At 39.3% G+C, this 20,261-nt stretch overlaps 1 long non-coding RNA gene across 1 annotated transcript in view; it reads left to right on the top strand.

The window, feature by feature from the left end:
• LOC114253726 overlaps positions 1 to 9,718 on the top strand; it is a 91,717-nt gene extending 81,999 nt beyond the window's left edge. Inside the window, exon 3 of the long non-coding RNA XR_004963054.1 lies at positions 7,148 to 9,718. This is a non-coding gene — a long non-coding RNA (uncharacterized LOC114253726). The remainder of the gene's footprint in view (positions 1 to 7,147) is intronic.
• Positions 9,719 to 20,261: the final 10,543 nt, after the last annotated feature.

The raw sequence follows: 20,261 nt of genomic DNA, 5'->3' as shown, positions 1-20,261 counted from the left end.
AGAAATTCCCGGTATTTCCCTTAAAACTCGTCGATAATGACACTCCGGCAAATTAACGTTTCGTTTACGACAGCGGTATTTGCAAATGTATTAAACGCGCGCGGTATGAGCATATCGCGAAGTATTAAACATGATCTGTGTAAAGCTTTGCGAAACAATGTGTCTAGTATATCGGTAGTACCTCGGTATATCAGAGGATCAACGACCGCACGGAGGATGCAAGCGCGTGTAAATTTTAGGATCTGTAAGTTTAAACGTAAGTGGAGTTCGCAACTCCTATGAATCAAAGAATCTCTGGTTTTAAGTACCTGCGAATTCGTTTCTGTGAATCAGTTATAAATTTGGGGATGTGAAACTTCGAGAGATTTCCGCATATGTAATGATCTCGGGAATCTATGTATCCATAAATTCTGTGGATTCCAAAGATTTACGAATTTCAGAACCCAGTATTGAGTCTAAGTTTCTGAATTTGTAAATTTAAGAGAGCGGAGAGATTTTGTGAAAGAATCCCAGAATTTACAAATCCAAAAACCTATAATATATCCGAAATTTGTGAGCGAAGTTGAATAGGATCTGAAAATTATGTCGTCTATAAAGCAAAATACCAGCAGATTCAAAGAGTATGTTAAAAAATATCGACGTTCTTGATTTGTTGACGTGAACACCCCTTGTGTTCTTAAAAGATAATGGTGTACATAAAATTAATATTCCATTTTTGGAATTTTAAAAATAATTAAGATATAGTTCTTTTGCAAATCCATGTACATCTGAGTGTCTATATTAGATAATCAAAATTCATGGACAACAATTCTTAGTGTCTTTGATTATAGGCTTTATATTTACAAACGTAATCAAAGGGAATACAAAAACTTTTGAAATCTTTGATTTAAAAAAGTTTCCAGGACATTGCTCTAAAATCTGCCAATTCTCAAACGAAAAAATAAACGCGAGATTCCGCGAAGTTCTAATGTGAATGTACCCATATTCGCGCGCCGTAGGTAATTCCCGATTAATCGCACGATTATTCCCGCAACGTCCGCGGAAACCGATATCCCTAAGCGCGATCGTGCTCCACTTTAGTACCCGTCTCCGTCGTCTCCCGGGGGAATTGCCCGCGTTAAGTCTTAACGTCTCCCCGCAAACGAGTCGAGCGTCGGTGCGGCACGTCCGCGTGCCATTTGCTCTTGTCGCGGCAATAACTCGCCGCCGCTGAAATACTTGCGGGAATTTAAAAAAAACACAGAGTACACAGGGCGCCGGTTAACTTCCGCAGAAATTATTAAGCGGCGTCTGTATTACCAACGCGGGGAGGAGTTGTGCGCGAGACGTGCTCTCGGGGATGTAACGATCGCGAACGCGGCGGCAGCATCGCGTGATCGCACCGTCTCCCGTTCCTCTCCCGCGTTTCTTTCCTTCTATTTGTCCACCCTCCGATTCGAATGACCCACCTCTCCAAAGGATATTGCGTCTCTTTGCGAGAGGGTCCTCGCGCTCATTCGACTCCTCTCGTTTCCGCTCTTTCTGTCGAGCACCTCGATATCGGCGTGAAAATGTCCACGCTTTCGTGGCACGTAAAAAAAAAGAAAGATAGGAATGCAAAAGCAATTTTATTGATATCCATTGGCAAGAGCTTGAGAAGATTCCGTCATTAAAATAATTTTTTCGGCAAAGACATGTATTTATTACTTATATAATAAAAAGTTACAATAATAAAAGTAAATGTCGTACTCTCTCAATAGTTGAGAGTAATTTACAGATATCATCTTCATATTATGTATAAAAAATAAAGAGGTTTGTAACTCCAAGAGAATGTAAAGAAATATTTTTGTTATATCAATCCGAAATATTGATACGAAGTGTCCCTTAGACTGATTAGAGAAATATAAATACCTTCGCACCATTATTAATGACATGGCATTGTGATGTATCAGATTGCCGTTCCGTCATCATGTTACACTTGTCGATTTATCTGTACACGTATCTATCCGGGCAACTCGCTCGCTATTTACACTAAACCGGTCCTCCACCGTACCCCGATGTCGGACCGAGCTACCCCTCGAACGGCCCCTTTCGACGTCGCTTTCTCCACCCTCTTTTCCGCCTTTGCCCAGAGCGCTCTCTCTCCCGATCTCTTTGCCACTTACCGACAATTCTCCGCTCCCTCCTTCGACACAAACACACACACACACACACACACATTTGTATAGAGAGGCGAGAGGCCGCGCTATAGCTTTTGCGTCGAGAACTTTGCCAAAGGCGCAAAAATGAAAGCGCTCACCGCCGACGTGTCTCGAAGGGATGAAAAAGGCGCGCGTGCCTGTGAACGATAACGTCTCCCCTTCTTTCTCGATCTGTGAGTCTCCTCGACCGTGACAAAAGTGGACCACGTGCGCGAGACTCAATTTAGAGGAATCCTAGTTTTTTTCCTCTCCCCCCACTAGGAGTCGGTGATGACTCAACATCGGCGAGGCAACACTACCGATCGACTTAAGCGATCTTATTAACTCCGCGATCCGACTCAGCGTATATATTTTTTACGAGGAATATTTCTTATTTACTCTCGGAATTTCCTTTTCCCCCAAGATCGGAATCATATATATACAATTTCCTCTTTATATTTTTGTAACATTTACGAAAGAGTTTTATTTAATTAAATAATTTTAGATAATTCAGAACTAAAGATTTGATACTGAATTACGTAAGAAATAAAGCCATGTTCTAATTAGAACATGACTTTATTTTTTACGTAATTCAGTATCAAATCTTTAGTGCACTGATATGTTGAGTTTATTTCATTGTATTAAATTTCAATGGACGCGAATAAAATATTTCTAAACGTTAGAAATTTCGTACACATCATAGTGGCTCTATTTCAATTTTTAAAGAAAAAACGTAGAAAAGAATACACTTTCTGCTCTGCAGAATCGCGCAACCCGGTTCGTCGTATTCATACGAGACGTAAAGATAACTCACAGGCACGGTTACTCGTATACGAAACGTCAAATCCCAGAGGTATGTCCGTTTAAACCAGAAACACGTAACATAGCATATATACTCATTAGCTCTTTTAATGGCAACCCGTCGTATTTCATACAATGTATTTCATGTGTATTTCGCTGTATTCCAAAAATTCCAAGTCGCTCTCGCAAAAGTTACAAGTCATGTGGGAAAAAAACTCCGCAGCGCTAAAATGTTCCCCGCCTTGTTTCCTGCCGCATGGCGCATCATAAAGCATACCGCCCCGAACTTTTAATTCGCGCAAATGGACTCGCGACGGGTTGCGATCCGTAGGTTCACGCAAATATATTCGATCGAATTTGCTGTCCAACTTTGCGCGCGATTTAAGTTCGGAAAAATTTAAATCTCTGATACATTATTTATTATTTAACTTCAATGTATCATATTACAGGGTGTCTCGAAATTCGCGATATAATATAGAAGTAAGAAAATTCTTGAAAAACCAAGTAAGACAGTTATTCGTTATTTTTATTTCGAACAGTAGTTTTTGGGGTATAAAAGTTTAAAAAAGCTATACAATTAATCAAAGATTACGATCATTTATTATGTGGACAAAACTACCGTAAAACTTAATTTAAGATACTATTTGAAATAAAAATTTATAACTATTTTACTTAATTTTTTGAGAATATTCTTGTTATAATATTGTAATTCGTGAATTTCGGGACACTCTGTATAATACACAAAGGTGGTTCGGACTTCTAAAAATTCAACGCTCAAATTGAAACATTGTGTTGAAATTCTCCGAGAAATTGTTTTACATTTGTCTTGCTTTACTTTATAACGCACTTTAAATTGTCTCATAAATATGATTCATGAACAAGGAACATCGTTACAACATATATATTTACCCTCAGCTTACTCATCTGTCAATAACATTTTCCAGAAACGAATGAAGCCGTGGTGCCCGCAAACTATAATTATCGCTAATGGTTAAATTGATAAATTGTCCATCAGTGCGCGTTCTAGTCACAAACGTCAATTATTGCAGCAATATTATTACAATAATCAGGGATTATTATGATGGATGGAAATCTTTACATTTATGACATATGACGTATTTTTATAAACCTAACGTTCTATAAATTTATCGTAATAATGTATACGCAAGGTACATAAATGCACATAAATATGTATACAAGATATTGTTAGAGTGAATTTTTCATTTTACGCGGAACCGTTCGCTGTTCCGAACCGCCCGCTCGACGGTACACCAGCGCAAAATAATAGCAACAATTAACGTCCACATAAACGCTACGTGCCTGATGATCGACCGACGCCGCGTAATGACACCCTCGGCTCACAACGGTAATATCAGGCGCGCTCAGCTCCGAGGCGTGGTGACAAATGATCCACGAGGAGCGGCTCATTTACCACCCGTCTCTCGCAGGGAGCGACGTTATTTTTATTTATTCGCGGCTACGCCGCGTCGCGAGGTGGTTCTATCCTCCTTAACTCGTCGCGTCCGCGCTCTCGATGGGGTGTCTGTACGCGAAGGTACGCGCGAGTTTTTCCATTCTTTAAATCCCCCGGGAGTCGCGGCGAATGCCGGTGGCGTTTCCCCGGGGAACTCTTCGGCGCCAGCTACGCGAAATGGCTTTAATACCGGCCGCGAAAAGGGAGCCCTCTTCACCCGACGACTGTACTACCTGACGTGGTGTCACCCGCCTACTCTCCAACCCTCCCTCTCTCCCTTCCTCCCTCCCGATACCGTAGCTTCTTTCAACTCTTCTTTCTCGCGCCGTCGTGCTTACGGGTCCCATCGACACTCGTTAAAGCGTAAAGTACAATGGGGATCGGGATCGCGTGAAGATAAGGTGGATCGATGATTCTCATCCGTCCAAAGAAAGACGGTCACGCGGCGAGACATGTTTGTTAACGCGACCGTTTGAGATAAGACTCTCCTCATTGTTTAATTTCTTGTTTAACTTTGTTAACTCAACTACTGCAGTGAGACTTGATAATACGGCAATGTTGCGAGATCCGATGTTGACCCAAATAACGAAGCCGAGCTTTTCAATTTCGCGTTTAATGTGATTAGGAGGCAAACTTTATTTTTCTCGCCGCTCGCCTTCATAATGAATAAGAAAAAGATGGTCTCTACTTAATAGCTTCACGGGGATTTCGAGGTTTCGATGCGTGCGATCGTATCAGGTGACTTAAATGCAAATCCACGTGGCTTTAAAATGGAAACGAGAGAAGTCCATCAGGTGGTTCACAGTTTTTTTGCGGCAATTTCCAAGAATAACGGATTATGCCGTTTCACTTTTGCTGCTGAAATGAGGTTGATGGTTCTCCGCTTATTCAGATCGTCCTCCTCTTATCCGTCGATGCGACATTACGTTCAGCATTTAGTGTATCGCGTATTATTTCTTTTTTTTTTATTTTTTTATTACTTTCTTGAATAATTAGCATCAGTGCAATGAATAATAATCCTACTGCTCGTACAGCTTAACTGCTTTGTCTCGCGCTCTCTCCCTCTCTATTTATAATGTAAATGATAGCGATTGTTTATACGCCGGAGGCGTGCGGCGCGCTGTCAAAATCCGTACATCAAAGGGGTTAAATCCTCCCTTATATCTTCGCTCGAAGTGGCAATTTTCGAGAGTGTGCCGCCAGCAGGCGGAAAAGCCAATGCGGGGACTTCATTTCGGAAGAGGTATCTACGGCACAAAAATAGCCGGGGTGGTGCACCGCTGACCCTCATTCTCTCGACGGCGATCGGAATCAAAGCTACAAAAGCTGCAGTGATATATTCGCTGGTCGACCGCAAAGCCGATTCCGGCAAATCATACGTATACCGCATATATACGTGATCGCGCCACGTGTGCAATCTACGTCTCCGTATGTGTACGTGCGTGTGTGTACGTGCGTGGACGTATGTGCACGCGCGGTTCATGGTTAAAGCCGCACACATACGAGCAAATATACGAGCACGCAAGAGGAAGCTCCATCAGGCAACGATGCCATCGCGTTCGTGGCATTACCTTAGTCCCAATTTGCATCGCTGCTCTTGGTCCACAATTATCGATACGTTGTTCGCTTATGTCAACTGATTGTTTACTCATCCATACAAAAAGACGGCAAACAGACAGAGAGAGAGAGAGAGAGAGAGAGAGAGAGAGACTCGTGTCCCGCTTTTGATACTCAACGTTGTATAATTGGGAATTTGTTATGTATCTTGATCCGGATGCGAATGCATAGCAAGATTATTGTTCCCCTTCTCGTGCGATATATTACGGTATATCTATAGCGTAACGCAAACTATGTTCATTCTCCTGGAAATTTAATTTCGCGAGAATTTCCTAATCGCATGCAACGTAGTATCGATCGTGTGTCGGCGACAGACTAGAATAAAATTGAAATTTTCGCATGAGATAAACGCCATATTTTTATGAAGTTATCCTTGAAAGTTTGAGGGACCCTTTTTTGTCTGGAATTATTATTATTTTTTTTTTTAAACGGATACAATATTAATTAAATTTCACCTATTATCAGTTTCCCATTACGGTCCATGTTTTGAAATTTATATAAGAAGAAATGACCAATTAATTCAATTCAATAATGTTCGTAAACTAGTTAATTGAGATTTCCATAATAATTTTCGCCGCGCTAATAGATGGAATTGCGATCGGCTTTTACGCGAACCTAAATATGCGCGGTTGTGTAAAACAATTCCACGCGCAATGGTTATATTATCACAGTAAAACAGTTAATATGCTGAGTAATAAATACGTGGTCGAGGTTCCAGAAATATATGTTATAGGCTACAGTTACATAATACCGTGGCTGTACACAACACATATTTCAGATGATATTCTATGGTATTATATGCGTATGTATGCAGTATTTTTCAGTATATTAGGATTACAAAAGTAAAGTATTAAAACTTTTAATACAAGTATTTTTAAGTAATAATTAAAATATAATTAAGAAAAAGCAATAAAGGAGCAACAATTATTTTGCAAAACTTGTAAAACTATATTCGCTTTTCTTATTGTTGATATACATATACGCTGAAAAACATTTTTTATTCATAAAATATTTCCTGGATATAAAAATAATTTTAAATAAATAGGTTAAGAATTATTAATAATATTAAAAAGAGAAAATCATTATATTATTACAGGAGGAAGCCCTAAGATACTTTGAATGACATCTACCATGTTCCAGTTCAGGTATAACTCAGTGGATCAGGCAGTTGAGAAACTCTACTGGTAAATTTTTAAGAATAAATTGCAGCACAAAAATATTACACATATTATGATGACATTTATGTAATTGTTGGGAAATAGGAATTGGATAATTAAATTCAAAAATTTCAAGATTATTAGACATTATTATTAAATTTAGTACATAAGGTACATCGTTTATCGATATCTTCTGATGAATAAACAATGTTACTATCAGTCGAGAATATATTGCGATAGTAGATAAATTTATTTAAGGAAAATGTTACATTATCACAACCGAATTCGTCTCACAAGATCCTACCATCGATAAATAAGCACTTGCAATTTTCACGTGCTGGAAAACGTGTAGTATCTCCGCATTCGATTCACCCTTTTATCTTAATTAAAAAGAAATGAATAGAAATTAAATGAGAAACATAGACATTCGACAACTTTATATGCCAATTCTGCGCAAAACGCAAGTTGACGATCTACCCCGCGAATGCGTCTGACAATGAGTTTAAAGAGCTGACGGTGCACGTACGCATCCGCGTATAAGCATTCGCTCGCTAAGATGATTTCCGTAATTTGCCCGTTAGATCGACGAAAGGTTAATTAACCCGAACTTCCCGAACTAGAGTCAGCGAACTCCCGGGAGATCGGTCGATTTGATACCTTGACATACGATTAATTAATCACGCGCTAATTAACTCGGGAATGATTAACTGCCTGGGATTCTTTTTTTTTTTACATACAGAATTTACCAAGAATCAAGTTTATCGTACACGTGTTGTATCCTCCATTTTATAAATCACTCTCGGTATTCCCGCTGCGCGTGGAGATGGTTATATGAAGAGTCACGCGTGAATACATTAAAAACGTTTTTTCTACTGTAGACGCGATCGTCAACGACGATAAAAACTTTGTTAACGGAAATATAATCTCTCGACGATAATTGCCACGGCGAATTTTTCACGTGCAACTAGACGCGAATTCCTCGGTATCATAATTTCGCTATGTTAAAACCAACCCGCGTAATACAACAGGAAGAGAATTATATATAGCATGTACGTTTCTGGCAAAATTCCGCTGATAAAAATATTCCAGAAATTCAACTAAACGTTTATTTTAACTTTATAAATGAAATACGATCGTAAAAATTAACGGTAGCGCTGACGTGAATAGGGAAAATTGTAACCAATAACATCTGCCCTCCTCTGCCATAACACTCACGTTCGCAACAGTTTTTATGTTTCTGAGAAACGATCAACATGGATGAAATATTTGCTACGGTGACCGTTATAGCATAAAAAGCGCATAAATTATCCTAACGACTTGCGAGCGCGTGAATGTAAATTATTTAAGAACTTAATGAAAGCACCAAGCGAGGAATTAAACTTTCCACGTTGTCACTCGGTGAATGCAATTTCCTTTTTCGGAAGTTGCATCGGGCGTTGCATGGGAGCAATATAAATGGTCCTAGGCGCACGGATCGATATGTGCAAATATTGGTAAATTGCATGCTTAAACGGTCTGATTTGTTGTCCCATAATTTAAGGTCATTACCAGGCACATAATTATGAAACACGATGGACTTGGGGCGATTAAATTAAGGTTAACGTAATTAAACCTGTCTGCCATCACGCTGACTTAATCTCCTGATCATCATGGGACTTTCAGAAATAAATTAGATCATTTATTCTAATGAGTATACTTCGATAAAATCGTTAATAAAATAACTTGTTGTAAGAAAGCCATTCTTCAATTGAGTTTGTCATAAAAGGCCTTACACAAATTTATAATATATTGCTCAAGATGTAATAGCATTATTTATTTAACAGTAAAAATTATTCGATATTAGTAAAAGGATGAAGTGCACCGGCTGTGCAAGTGACAAGGCTACATTCAAAAACTAGAAACTAAGAAATGTCTGTCATTTTATTTTTATTGTTCATTGAATCTTACACAAGGATAAAATGATAATACGCGGATGTACCCGGGCAATATTTCTGAATACGGCCCAGAGTTTCCATAATATTCCATAAGATTCAAAAATTCTAACTACTCTACTGCTCCACGGAAAAAACTCACGCAGAACTTCTCGCGACTGCAACCGTTTTGAGTGCGACGAAACATTTTGATGCAATACTTGAAACGTACAAGATACAAAAGTTGTGAAGCAGCAAACTTGGGCAATTAAATTTCTCGCTCTCAAGCGCGCTATAAGAAATTATCTTGCGGTTGAACGACCATAAAGAGCAGACTCCACTTAGCATGCCCGCAGTTTCCAAGCAATATTTGCTGTGGCAAAACTGCAAATTTTAATTTGCGAGAAACGAATCTAACGGCACAAGCATAAGATTTCTGTTTCCGGCTTTGATGATGAAAAGCCCGCACTGAAATGATTTACATATCACTCCTTTACAATTTATTCGCCCGTAAAAGTAATTGCAAAACAAGCCCGAGCGAGGAAAAAAAATACTCGTTAATTATCCGGCGCATGATGAGCGACGCAAGGAAAAAAAAAAGAAATAATACGTCCGAATATATTTTGTGCCTCGTACAGACGTTTTGCGAAAAACATTTGAAGAAACTTTCACAGAAGACTGAACTCGAATAATTTATCCGATTTTCGTTCGTAGCGCAGTACGTACTTCACAGCGTGTTGCAATATTCACCGATGTGACGCTGTCTTCCGACCGGTGAGTAGAAACTTTATATATCATTGCTTTAACATGAACAATATTTCAGCGGCATTTTATTAATATTTCTGGTTGGATGTATCGAATTTGCGGCCGAATTGAATTATAGACATTTACTTGTCGGTACTCCCCCTCTCCCCCCCCCCTCTACCACCACCACCACGACATCCCGCGGTCACATTTGAAGCTCGTTACTTCGCGTGTAATCAGCTATGCTACTTTTATCACCCTTCTTGATAGGTGACACGTGTGCACACGTCGTTTACAACGCCATAATATTTTACATAAATGACGTTTAACGACCTCATCACAAACGGCCTTTATCGGTCTTGGCTTAATAAGATCGTCGGGAAAAAGTGTTTCACACGGATTTTCGCGATGATATCGGAAGCTTAAATTATACGTATATACGTGAAATCCGATACGCGCGTATACGGACGCGCGTTGCGCACGGTTAGTGTAACACAGTTATTACTGACGTGTAGTTACCTGCACGGCTTTAGTTGCTTTTCAATATGCGGATACATGTTGCCCGTGTGTACGGATTTTGTAATACACGTGAGACCCTGCAGTCGTGTCAGATTACGGCTGGGAAAAACGGGAGAGAGATATCCAATAATAAAAACATACATCGCGCACACGTTGGTTAAGTAACTCGGTTTAACGAGCGGCCTGAATCCTTTGACCGCTATACCAAATAATTCAGATTTTTTTATGCATGAAATGAAAGTTCGTTTAATATGAAACACATGTGCGCAGGGGGAGAAAAAACATTCATTGAAAATATACAAATTTCTGCTTCGTCTATGGATTTTTTAGTCAATTACGCGCATGACTTTTAACGCAAAATTTATTGCCCCCCAGCGATTTTTGTTACAGTTAACTAACGTCCGAATATGTTCTGAATATGTTTTCTCAAAGGGGCGAAAGTAAAGTTTCGTTCAAAATAACTTGAGATTAGTTGAATAACTAATCAAATTATTTTGTCATCTATTCTTATGTAAAAGTTATTATTAGTCAGTGTTATTGGTATTCTCTCGTTTACGCAAAAGCAACAGATTGATTAAAGAGTCTTGCGCATGTTGCAAGAGCACACGCGGGAATTCCAAGTTTTATTATGTACGCGCGCGTGTCTTTGTGCCGAGAGTCGCGAGGAAGATGATGGGATTTACTATTCCAACTAATAACGAGAAGTGCAGGGCGATAATGGAAGTTGAAAAATATAAAACACGAGGGGAGGGCAAAAGTGCGATAGCGTCTATCGCATCATGTACGTTTAGATAAAACGGCGCCTCTTTGACCCACCCGTTAAAACTATCTCGACAAGACGAGAGCGTGGGACTTAGTCTCGAGAAAGCTCTCGCATTTACGTCTCGCCGTCGCTCAAAGAAAGCCTTCGCCACGGCTGCGTCCCCCGTGAATAACGTTCGTTATTCGTCCTGGAAGTGAGTTTATTACATTGTGAGCGGGCACTACGGGGTTTTACAACTGGGTACCGGCAGGATATAAAACGTCGTTGGCATACAAAGTGCAAAAACGTAACCAGGTAGGGAATCCTTTCTCGCGCGTACATTTGACATACCGTCCTCCTTCAGCTTTCTTATCTTCATTTATCTAACACCTACGTGTAACTGAAGCTACCTTCGTCGGTCTGAAGAAATAGGAATAATGGATCCTCTCGCTATGTTCTTCGACAAGTCGGTATCTAAGCAAAAATTTAATTATTTGTCACTTGTCTGCAAAAATATTGTCTACTAATTTCGTTCATCTTTTCATTATGTCAAATGTCAATTTAAACTTAGAATAAAAGGCAGTAACTTAGAATAAAAGATAAAATAATCTTAATATGCTCGATATAATCTAACTCATATTTTAGTTTAATGCAAAATTAAATTTTATTGATTTTATTTTGTTGAAATTGTTTTGTTGAAATTCATTAAAATTTACTCTTTTAAAATTTAATATTTTATAGAGCATTAAAAAAATCGAGGTTTACTTAGCGTGTCAATATTATACTGAAATTATATCAAGAATGGGTCAACTATAAATTTCTCAGAAACCTGCTCTGGTGTTGATTTCTTCTTTTAAAACACTCGGCACGTAAGCTTGATCGATATCTCGCTACGCTGTAATTACCATTACCGTAACGCCGTGATTAAAAAAGTAAACTGTTCGGAGCAAAGGAAGAAATTTTTTTACAGTAACATTCATTGTTTTTAGATCGATCTTGATATCGAATAACGAATGGAGGAAATGGATGAATAAACATAAAGTCTGTCAGAAAATACACAAATTTTACGTTTTCTATCCTTCCATGACCATGCGAATAAATTTCAAGTTATCTGTATAATATATGTATATCAAGTTTTATTACATTTATTTTTATACATGTACAAGTTTTGATCTGCAACAAATTTTTATTTTGTTCCGACATAACATAAATCTGAAAATGTAAAATTATTAATAAAAGTAATTCTCAGAATAATAATTCTAAACTATATTTTGGTATGATTATATTTTACTGTTCAAAATTTTAAATTTTAATCTGTGCCTGGCAAAACTGACTGAATTTCGTAAAAATTAAATATTAAGAGACTTTCCTAGCTTTATTTAAAACAGTTTTTATAGTTTCGTGTTAATGCCTCTTATAATTACTTTGAAAGAAATAAAAAGTGTTGACTAGGAAAAATAATATCAAGAATGTTTTTAAAAAGCTGCGATACAATTTTAAGCATTAATCTCGATACGACGTATCTCCTGCGGCTCAAAATTCGCTCACGAGACGACGTACGGTGTGCGTCCATAATAGCATTTGGTTTCGCATCGCAGCGCGCGTTCGACGGCTGTATTATAATACATAGAAAATACATGGTGTGTATTATATTGCATACACAGAATTCGCGGCGCGACGAGAGCGCAATCGCGTGACTGCGCGCAGACAGGGGCGAGGAAACATTGAGCACGTGCACATAAATGTTTCTGAACAGGCTCGTATTTTACTTCATTCCGCACGATAAGAACCTTCCACCACCGTGATCCGAACAACTCATTTCTGACAACCCATTCATCGTTTTCCACGGCACGTAACCTACTATCCACGATTGCGCACCACTTTCAGACGCAGTCGGAAACAGATAGAAAACAGGAGTACACACACATTTTCTATTACACGTTTTCTATTTTATTCCATTTATCTGAATGCCTCCAAGAATAAATTAAAAATTTTGCAAGTTTGCAATTTGCAATCGCGTTTGAGACATATTATATTATTTGTTCCAATAGTACAGTATTCTCTTTTAATCTTTATAATGCAAACTTTTTTATTTTGATAAAATATTTAGTATAATATATCTCCTTTAAAATATAATAATATACTTCCCTCCGCGCTATTATATATTACATAAAACTTAATATTACACAAAAATTATATATTACACTTTACATCCGTGTTATTCCGTGTATTAAGAAGTTTAAAATAAATTGATAACACGAATCATATCACAATTATTCAATTGTGTCCACTGCTAAAAGTGTTTGCAGATGTTCGTAGCCATATATAATATTTCAACTATCGCTGCTCTTCTCGGTAAAACTCTTCCTGATAAAAACTCGATAATAAAGAGAAATAAGCATTGTTTCAATGTTTCAAACAACTTTTGCGATAACTCTTAAAATGCAGTAACTGAAAATTAAAGAGTTTAAAAAGCGTCAATAAATAAGAAAATATATACAGACAACAGATTTTCCAACGTGTTACTGTACCGGAAATATCTCACAATAACGTATCGAACGTATCTAAGGCTTGTTTAAGGTGGCAGTTCTCCGCGCCTTCGTGGAAAGATACAGAAATGAGATTTTATTTCCCTCAACGTTTCCTCAACGTGCTTCTGCTGCTCGTCGCTTTGACGTGCGCCACACAAGCTGGCAGCCTCCGAGCGAGGCGTTCTGTTTGGAATGATATCGGAAACACATTGAACAACATCGGGGAGACAATCAAGAATATCATGAAAACCGGAATCGACTCCCTGTTCCATTGGAATTCGACCACCGCCGAGCCCGAAATGACCCAGCCGACCTTGGAACCGGAATGGAACGGGATGATAGAAGCAAAAGGGGATGAGGCAAGCTATCGGAATATCATGACCGTTCCTATCAAATGTCCATCCAATCATGTATTAGTAAAAAATCGATGTCGGATAGAAGGACGTCGACGATAGGATTTCGTTATGTTTCAAGAAACACCTCTCACATTTTCATCGATAGTTCTTAAATCTTATTTTAACTAATTTTAAGGAGCTAGGATATGTTTCTTTTATTTATAATATGTACAGTACATTCATAATTCGTTTACATAGCTCAGAAAATACTTATCTATTCAGATCGCGTAGCTCTGAAAAAATTTAATTACACGCAGTAAGCGCTATGACTTAGCAATCGTAGCTCATAAATTTAAGATCTTTATTCATAAAATGAGACGTAACTGTATTTCAGGTTATAACGCTACGCTTATCGTAACGCGTTAAAATAAATAAACATAATTATACATTTTATGCTGATTAATATTAATTAATTTTATATATAAAATGAATTAATATACAGAAATGTGTTTGTTATCAAATAATTATCCATTATTTTTGTAATTCTTTGCTAAACTTTGCTAAACAACGTAGGGTAATATTCTAGTACGCTTATCAGGTAAATCACAATGTCGACATCAGTCTTGAGTAATAGCGTGATTATACACTTCATAAGCGTGGTAATATTATCCACTGGCACTTTAACGTAAATGAGTAATTAATTTTTTCAACTACTGGGGGGGGGAGGAAAGGAAGGAGGAGGAAGGAAGGAGGCAAATGGTATTTACTGTTTAACGTACTACTACACTCGCGGGACCTGATTCATTAGTATGTTTATTGCCGTCCCGTAATTAAAAATAGTTTCCTTATATTGTTTATACATTTTTTCGCTTGCCGCTCACGTTCGCCGCGAATAAATAGCGTATAAAGTCAAGCGAGAAATCTCGCTGCTGCTGTTTAGCACTTTCTTTTTACGATCCCCGGGCGATATTTCGCACCCGAGGCTCGCACTAAGTACCCGTTCGATTTCTAAATTACACCTGTCACGAATATAAAACGAGAGTTACGGGGTACGCGATAGATCGGGCGGTATAATAATGACGCGGCGATACATATCGAATTCTCTTTTAATGACTGTATCGCGTGTAGACTGTAAAAAACGCGATCAAGGAGGTAGATAAGCGCATACATTTGTAGAATTAATATATCGTTTACTTCTCCCCGGCGCGCAAAGCGCCGCTGCGCTATTGTTACCCTTATCCGTCGCCGCGGCATTTCCTCAATTATCAATTACCAATTATTGTGCTCGCGACGCGGCTTTCCGCGTGCACGTGACGCACTCGAGACTTTATTCACATCACGTATTAAGTAATTAACATTTCATTCGCACGTCTTTACACTCGCACCGTGAGTATAAACCAATCGATACGCCGGACAATAATGATACTCTTAGACGCAGGTATGAAATATAAATATTTGCTCTAACCGTTTAGGACGCTTCTCTATTTGTATTATTCGCATAACGGTCTAGCCTCGTTTATTATTTGTTAAAAATATTTGTCTTTCAGAATTCTTGAGAATAATCTAAGAGAATTGTAATAAGAGGTAATTACATGAATCCGAATAGATCTACGTTACTGCAGGGCCTCTCGGTATTTCGAATTCATGCCTCGGCGTTTCTTTTCGTATCAAGATCGATAGACACGAATATTTCATGAAAGGTCCAGCGTTGTGTCTTCCAGACACCGGATCGCTCTCGTTACGTTACCGGAACGTTATTTTATCGTTTTACCGGCTTTCCCGCCTCCTTCGTAAAGCGCACTTCCGTGAAGACAGCGCTCGTTCGGAATGACTGATTCAATTCGCGGCACCACCACCTACGTTTCTTACACAACAAAGCCGGCGCTCTCGTGCTCGGCGGCGCTTTCGACTCGTCGCGTCGACACCGTGCGATATACCGGTGTGTTAGGGGGAGGGACTTCATATAGAGTGCAGCTGTCGCTGAATGGAACGAGACCTGAATTTGCGTGATCGCTAATTGTGACCGCAATGCCTCTTTGTGACCAGCGCCGCGCTTCTACACTCCCTACTTGCACACACGCACACATACACACATACACACACACGTATACATGGAGAGCCGGCCAGATTTCCTGCTCATTGTCAGAAGTAGACGGCCCTCTTGGCACTTGTTGCTCGCACATCGACATTTGTCTGGCGCACCATTATATCGCGCTGCATTTCACTTCCGACGCCCGCGCTCTTTGTCAAGTTAGGCTCGCACCTCCGTGCCGCGCGTCGAATCTGTAAAATGTGCACCCGTGTGTTTTGTCTTTTCAAGTGAGACCTGGGAAGAGCAGCTGTTGAAAGAGGAAATCTCATAAAGGGACGTCACGCTGCGGTAGCCTTATGTACAGCGTATCGACCAGCTTCTTTCGAGCTACAGCACAGTTAAAATAAAAAAAATTCAGGGAGCAATGTTTGACAAGATAAGTCGAAAGAAGTCTATCTTTTCCAGATATTTTAAACCAAAATTCAATTTTTTTTTCTGCACTAAACTTACACTACAGGTCTATAAATAATGTAAAGAAATATGCCGTTAAAGATGTTTAATGTTAAATGGTAAGCTAGATCGGGATATGCACAGATTATTTTAATGTTACATCTGTGGCGCACGTTCGGGATGTTACGACAGCAAAAATCGTTGCCTCGACTCGCAGCCGAAAGTCTTTTTCTTTTTCTTAACGCTCCAAGAATGTAATGTTCTATTGTTATAATTCGTCATTGCGAAAATACATTGTGCATTATTCTCGTTGGTATGGTAATCCTTTCTTTGCCTCACTTTTGCGAGTACCGTCTTTATTGGATTTTCGCGACCAACGACGTTTCTGTATTCGACTCCTGAAAAGAATGTTTCATCGCTACTATTCGAAGAAGTAACTTCGAGCGCGCGACTGTTCCTTCCCACTCTCTTTTTTTTTTTTTATTGCAGCTACTACTTGTTATTGCCGCATGTTCGGGCAGATCTCACGGCTGGGAATTCTTGGCGAAACGTCTTTTGTGGTAATTTGAAATTCAAATAGAAGGAAACATAATGCTTATAAACGATACGAAAATAAGATGAAATTCAATGTGTGAACTCTTGACGATTTTAAAATTGAAAGCGTAATGTATAAACAAGTAACCTTTTTCATGAAAGTTGGAAATCATTATAAATTATCAGAGCACTCGAAACTAATCTCTGTTTCGTGAGATAACAAAATAACGTTTTAACAGAAGTGTTAAAAATTTCAAGGAATGTAATTTTTTTAAATTTTTTAATAATCCGTAGTAAATATAGCAATTTTTATATTCAGTTTTAAAAAAGATCTATTTGAATTTAATGATTTGTTATTTACTAGTAATTCTGCTGTTTAGTTGTTCTCGAACTTTTCTTGGGAAAATTTTGGGAGTCGTGCTACAGGCAAGTATCAAGATATTTCGGTCTTATCCCAGATGTCTAGGTAATTTTCCGGACATTACCCATGACTTCGATTAACGGTCGGCTCCAAATATCAAGTGCGGAATGAAAAGAACATCATTCCTTAGTTTAAGAATAGAAAGAAATGTTATCCATACAATGTAAAATATTGATTTTTTTTTAATTTGCAAAATGACATTGCTTGCTTAATCTAGTCGGTAAACGTGTAATTTATTAATATTATAGATTATAAAAGTTCTATTTAAAATTCTAATACTGAAGTAAAAAAGTTGTGCAGGTATATCATTAATTTTTATTAATCCGATATTTTTATTTTTATTTTAATCTTTCGATATTGCCATAAAATGGTTATTTCAATCTGAAAGTTAAAATAAATATCGTTATAACAATTAGGGAAAGAGTGAGATATAAAATTATTAAATTTAACGATTTAAAAAATGTTATCACACAGTCTACATAACTTTTATTTAAAACAATGAAATATTTTCATGCTAAGGTCATTATGTTCTCTTTATCTATATTTCTTTGTTTCATTCATCTGTGGAATTCGTATTTACAATCTACGTTGGATGACTACTAATAAGTAGAATATTGGAAACTGATAGTAATTAGATCGTTGCAGTCAAAGCTAATAATAATGCATGAATTACTATTCATAAGCCGCGCCATGCTTGCGGTATCCAGTTATAGCAATTACGCGCTCAAATGATCGTTTAAAGAGTTGAAAGCCCTCTGAGATATTTATCCCCTCCCCCCCCTCCCCTACGGAAAAGCAAGCTGCATGAATTGCCTAATTTAACTTCCGAAATTTGCAAGGTAATCACCAATTTAAACTCGTATTTTCGACTGGAGTAATCATACAGTAGCATTTTAGAACATTCGCAAAATATGTACGATATGGGAAACGTTGTAAACGTTAATAACGGTTCTAAAGCTGCCTAAAGTTTTGACGGAACATAATATCATGTGACACGGCTAATTGCCTCTATACATTTTCGCAATGATGAACCGCTATCTCCCGCGTAAGTGGAACACTCTTGCATTAGTCAGACGAAACTGAGGAACCAGCTGCGATAAATATAAAGAAACCCCCGATGGCAAGTACTCATACCTTCCAAGGCAAAAACGTTCATTTTTCACGTGTCCTTAATCAATTTCTTCGCTCGGGATAATTTTTTTCTGTCGGACGGAAGAACAACCCACGTCCAATTTTTCCTTTACAAATAAATCCATATTTACGCACCTATCGGAATTATGTAAACGTATTAAAGGGGTTTTCTTCCCCTCCCCTTCAACAACCGTTTCCGCTTTATAACAGTTCCATAAATTCTCTCCTCTCCACACCTTTCCTGCGCAGCCCCTCTTTTTATGCCGCCTCTCGTCGTTAGACTATCGGACATCGACCAAAAACACCGCCCTGAATTTGTCCGGTGGCCATATAGGCTTTCGGATCCGGCGGCGTCTCTTGACGTGTTCCCGAAAGAGGCAAACTAGTTTGCTCACGCCAGAGCGAACGATCGCCGGCCAAACATCCCCCCCCCCCTTCCCCGACGTTGTCTGGGGAAGCGCTTTTTACATTTTTGCATATCCATGAGCGTTCCAGCTCGCGCGCGCGGCGAGCTAAGTCCGCAATATCGATAACCCATAATCGTCGTCGTCGCCGCTTCCACCTCCGGTGGTTGCTGAACGTGCCGACGCGAGGCTCGGACATAAGTTTCGTGGCAAATCCAATATCGTAACAGGCGTGCATGTGCAACGGGCAATCAGATGCAGGCCGCGAGAGAGAGTGCATCCGGACGTTCGGACACGTTTCATCGATTCGGCCGGTCGCGCGATCGTTCAGAAGCCTCCTTCCTCTTTCTTTCACCTTCCTTCCTTCCATCCCTCGGCGTGCACGACGATGAGAACATAGAGGACGGCGTCGTCGTCGTCGTCGACGACGACGGAGACGACCTGCTGGAGAGCGGTGTTTGCGGGGGGGGGGGGGGAGGGGGCAATGCCGCTTTGAAAATCGATAAGCGCCTCCGCGTAGAGTCGACCAGTCAGGGGCTTTTCGGTGTATCCGCGCGCCGGAGATCCTGGCGGGGGTGCCCGGTGACCTCGAAACGCCAACACCAGAGGATCCCCGAGCGTAATTTCGCCCCGATGTGTCTATCGATATACTCACGGCGGGGCCGGAAGTCGCCGTCGTAAAGTTCCACCGACCGATGCCGATGACAGGATTAACGCTAGGCGATGCCGCCTGCCGGGACGGGTAGCAGCCGGGGAGGGTCTTCGTCGGTCGAGAGAAAACGGCGAGGAAATTGATGGAAATAGAAGCGCTCTTGCAACATTTCCATTGCAGTGATATTCTCGGAAACGTAATGGAATTAAATATAACTGTCCTATTTCGGACACGTGTGTGTATACATGGCGTATATTTAAATGTAGAGAATTTAGAAAACGAAAGTCGCAAACCTTCTGTATATATTATACCATAAATGTTTTCAGGAGAAATGTGTGTATATGTATATATGTGTGTGTGTGTATGTATAATTTTATCGCTCACGCGACTTATATTGATACATCAAATGTACATCAACATTACTAGTAACATAATGTATGTAGTATAACACCTATGCACCCGTAACATTTATCATAGGTATCCGCGACATTTTTCATCAAAGCTCGCGCGTTAATGCATATCATGTGGAGTCGTGGTCTGTGTATAGCTGCGCGATAGCTGCCGAGCGTCGCGGTACATATGTACAAAAACACGTTAATGATTCACATACCGGCTATTAATAAATCGACGTCGATCAATCCAATTTCC

Source organism: Monomorium pharaonis, chromosome 4 (genome assembly GCF_013373865.1).
Source record: "Monomorium pharaonis isolate MP-MQ-018 chromosome 4, ASM1337386v2, whole genome shotgun sequence".
Classification (NCBI taxonomy): domain Eukaryota; kingdom Metazoa; phylum Arthropoda; class Insecta; order Hymenoptera; family Formicidae; genus Monomorium; species Monomorium pharaonis.
The sequence above is the reverse complement of the archived record's forward strand: the minus strand, read 5'-3'. Positions and strand labels throughout refer to the sequence as shown.